This window comes from Penaeus monodon, chromosome 7 (assembly GCF_015228065.2).
Source record: "Penaeus monodon isolate SGIC_2016 chromosome 7, NSTDA_Pmon_1, whole genome shotgun sequence".
Taxonomy (NCBI): Eukaryota; Metazoa; Arthropoda; class Malacostraca; order Decapoda; family Penaeidae; genus Penaeus; species Penaeus monodon.
Genome location: NC_051392.1, coordinates 4970440 through 4975439, shown reverse-complemented (window position 1 = coordinate 4975439; position 5000 = coordinate 4970440).

Sequence of the window (5000 nt, the reverse complement as noted above, 5' to 3'; positions counted from 1 at the left end):
GAAAAGAAATGCTGTTCTTTGGCAGAGACACAGATTCAGAATTCGAGGCAGTGGTAATTAAGAATCGAGGTAATGTACAGCAGAGTTCACGATCTGAGCAAATGATGAGAAATCGAGGTATTTTGCAGAGACAGAGATTCATGAGTTCGAGTCACAGCTGATGCAAATTGAAAAGAAATGCAGTTCTTTTGCAGAGACAGAGATTCATGATTTTGAGTCGATGGTATAATCGAAGATGATTTGCAATTCTTTTGCAGAGACAGAGATTCATGATTTCGAGTCACAAAGGATAAGAATTTAGGGAAAAAAAGTGCAGTTCTTTTGAAGAAACAAATATTCATGACTGAATCACAGATGATAAGAGTGATATGACAATTTTTGGAATTTGATAGGGGGACGTTAGAGTGAGTGTGTGTGAGAGAGAAAGAGAGAGGAGAGAAAGAAACAGTGAGAGAGAAAGGAGAAAAAGAGAAAAAGGGTTGAGAGAGAGATGGAGAAAAAGTACAAAGGGTGTAATTTAGATACATGTTTTGAGATTCAGTATAACTACTCTTTCTTACTATGATGCCAAAAGCAAGCAGCCATGCAGTGACACGTGACTTTCAAACACTTCGTCATTGACAATTATGGATGTTTTAGTTTTTTTTTTCTCTCTCTCTATCTCTCTTTTTTCTTCTTTTTCGTCGTCATTGTTGTCTTCTCTCGTCTTCCCTTCCCTTTCCTTTTGTCTGTCTGTTCTCTTTCTCTCTCTCTCTCTCTCTCTCTCTCTCTTCTCTCTCTCTCTCTCTCTCTCTCTCACTCTCTCTCTCTTTCTCTCTCTTTCTCTCTCTCCCTCCATTCCTCCCTCCCTACGTTCCTCTCTTCCCTTCCTCTCTCTTCTCTCTCTCTCTCTCTCTCTCTCTCTCTCTCTCTCTCTCTCTCTCTCTCTCTCTCTTCTCTTTCTTCCTCTCTTCTCCCTCTCTTTGTATAAATGTATACAAACAAAGCAACAAATAAAAACAAAAAAATAATGATATAAAAAACGCAAAAAACAAAAAAAATCATAACATAAACACAAGAATAATAACACCCACAAACACAAAAAAGAAAATTACAGAAAGAAAAAAAACACGAAAATAAGAAGAAGAACAAGCAAACACATTTATATACGTCACAGGTAATCTTACCATCACAAAGTCCCTGCACGTATTGGCAAATCCTTATGAGAGAGGCAGGTAAAGACAGGTAAACATACGTAAAGAGAGAAGGGTAATGAAGAAAAGGAAGTTGAAGTAATGTGGATGGGTAGAGAGAGAGAGAGAGGGGGGGGTAGAGGGTAGAGGGAGAGAGAGAGAGAGAGGAGAGAGAGGGAGAGATAGAGATAGAGAGAGAGAGAGAGAGAGAGGGTAGAGGGAGAGGGAAATAGAAGAAGAGAGAAGAGAGAGAGAAGGTAGAGGGAGAGGGAGATGGAAGAAAAAAAATAGAGCAGAAGAGGAGAGAAGGAGAGAGAGAAGATGAGAGAAGAGCAAGAAGAAGAAGGTAGAGGGAGAGGAGGGAGGGAAATGAAGTACGGAAGAGGGAGGAAGGGAGAGCGAAAGGTACGTGGAAGAGGAGGAGGAGGAGGAGGAGATGAATGAGAAGGAGGAGGAGGAGAAGGAGAAAAAGGAGGAGATGGAGATGGAGTAAGAGGAGAATAAGAAAAAGACGAAGAAGAAAAAAAAGAGAATAGAGGTAAAGGAGGAGGAGTGAGAAAGGTTGGAGGAGGGTAGTGCAGGGGGAAAAAAGAAGATGAAGAAGAACGGCAAAAGAGAAGAGGAGATGAGAGATAGAGAGAGAAAACAGAGACATCGTAAGAGAGGAAAAAGCGAAACATGGGATGGAAAAAACAAATAAAGAGACGAAGATAGAGATACAGTGAAAAAAAAATATAGAAAAGCAAATATGAGAAAGGAAAAGAAGAGAGAAAAATAAAATACTGGAAAAAAAAAGAAATACAGACTATATCAACCCTTTACAAAAAAGACAAAGATATAAAAAAAAGAAGCAACACGAAGAAAAATAACAGAAAACCAAAGTAGACAACAGACAAAATAAATAGAATAAACACACAGAGAGTAGAGACAGAAATAGACAGTCAAGCACGCGAGCAGATGGATCAATTCAAACAAAAATATACATCCTCTTCAGTGTATTTTCATCTCGGGTGTATTTCAATACAATGAAAATATGATTCTGCCAATCTCCCATCTATACCTCGTTGCGCACGATTGCAAACGAAAGACCGAGATCAGATATATAAACATTGCAAAGCAGTTCATTCCATTGACTCCTGTCAAAATCTAACTTGGCGGGAATTTTATATCATGGCTCTTTCTTATACTTTCCAACCCATGAAAATAAAAAAAAAAATAAAAAGTTAAATAAAGTTCACTGACATTGCAATCATTAAACAGATGGAGAACAATATAAACGAAGATCATAATAAATTAATAGGTAAAGCAACCCCCCCCCCTTGAAATGCATTGCATTTTTTTTTAAATGCTGAATTCAGATATGATGATTATGTTCCTTTGTAAAATTAAGTAAATGATTTTCAGCCACGATCGCCATTGCATGAGGTAAAAAAAAAAAAAAATAAATAAAAATAAATAAATAAATAAATAAATAAAAAATATATATATATATTATAGATATATATATATATATATATATATATCCATCATATAGTATAAATATTAAAGATATATATTTATATCATTTATATATATTATATTCACATTATATATAAATAATTATTTAATATTATATGACATATATATATCATATATATATAGTATTATATATATAATATATATATATATCTAAATATATATATATATATTATATATCATATATGAATAAGCACACACACACACACAGCGTTCTGCGTCACTTAGGTGAGTGTCGATACAAGTATCCGGGAATTCGGTCAGTAAACTTAATTCCCTTGGATTTAAATCTTCGCTTTATTTTGTTCATTATAGTTCCCTCATAGTTGTCATAGTGAGAACAATTTCTTCCCTCACTGGTGTTCCATTCCCCATCTAACAAACTACTACAGAATACAGATATAAGGGATCAAGTAATTTTCTCAAAAGTTTATACAGTCCTAAATTCTTTTAAGTGTAAATGGACTGGAACTTGTTTAGAACTTTCTCTTCCCTCTCTGAGCATCCTTGAATACGAATGCAAACTGAACGCAGGAATTTATGTTTGCAATGCAAATAACGTCGTTGATATTAGCTTTAATTGTTAATGCAACCTCCTTTTTGTCTCTCGTGACGGCTCTCGAATCGTGTCTGAGAAGGTGAGGTCATTCATTATCTCTTCAATCCCAATTTTACAACCATTTCAAACACGGGGGAAAAATACCTTCTAGCCAGTCGATTTTGTCAAAATGAAAAAAAAAGAAAGAACGCAATAGGCCTTGATACACTGTCTGGTTCTGACGGAAAGTTTCCTTGATTTTTGATTTGTCCTCGAACTACGGTAACGAACTTATTTGACACCAGTAATCTATGTCTCTTTTCTACGGTTTACTGTTTATTTTTCCTGTCTGGTCCACTGAAAATGTTTTAAAGAGGTTGCCAGGTCTAAGTTGAATGGAAAATCCCAAATCCACGTATGAGGGAGATTCAAGGCTAGCTTGCGTAAGATCAGCAGAAGACAAGCATGTTTGGTGACTGCAAATGTTGACATCAATGGAAGTGAATGAGAGGGCAGAACAAGACAGCTCAGCTTATGGACGCCAACTTCCCCTTTACAACCAGTTACAGGGAAAAAAAACATTCATCTCTGTTGCTGCCATCGTTATTTGGGCTCAATCCCTGAGAAATTTCGACAGGAGGACATAATAACAGACAAAAACAAACAAATCCAGAATGAGGGACCTTAAAACGCACTTCGACACCCGATGCTGACGTTTTGTTTTGTTAAGTCAGAAGGAGACAATCATGCAATTTTATAACAGGTCGTTTGCTGCACATATATAGATGGCCTTCAGGAGCTTCATTGCTTACTTTTTATTCATAGGATTGTCATAATTCTAGAATTTGGATTTTCCTTTCAGAAGCTCCCTTCGTTAGTCTTGATTTGTTCCTGTCATTCAAAATTTAGATTTGTTTACATTATTCATAGCTTTTTGCCATTGTGCTATAGAGTGGATTCACCTTACAAGTTATCTTCAGTACTTTCCTACTGAAACCATTTTTAATTTAAATTTACATTAATCATTCATGTTTTATCATCATCATCATCATCATCATCATCATCATCATCATCATCATCACTAGTTTCAAGTTCTTTAACCAGTGAGGACAACTTTTTAACAAATAATCTCACGGTCCCCCTGTTCTTCAAAATGTTATCTTCCTAATAAGTACATTTTACTTACCAAGTAAACACTTATTTCCCCAATCCACCTATCAGTTGTAAAATTTATAATGCAGTTGAATAAATGGTAGTATAGATAAATAAGTAAATAAATAAAGAATAAGGAAGTGAACATTTGACAGCAATTAACCCTGGAAACTGATTTTAAATTTAGCTCACGGTCCCTCAATTCTCCCTTGGTAGGGAGTGTTGGAAACCGTTGGTATGTACAGTACAGAGCACATTAAAAAATTGAAATGTACATAGCTTAGTATTGATATTTATAGATTTTGTTAAATCATATTCCACTGCTTAGTTGGCTTATATATGTTAGTTGTTCTTAAATATTTAAATCTGTAATTACTATGATTATTATTATTATTTTATTATTATTGTTATCATTATTAATATTGTTATTTTTATTCTTGTTATTATTATTATCATCATCATCATCATCATCATTATTGTCTTTATTATTTCTATTGTTATTATTATCATTATTATTATTGTTAGTAGTAGTGTATTATTATTATCATTATTATTGTTGTTGTTGCTGTTGTTATTGTTGTTGTTGTTGTTGTTATTATTATTAATATGATCATAAGTATCAT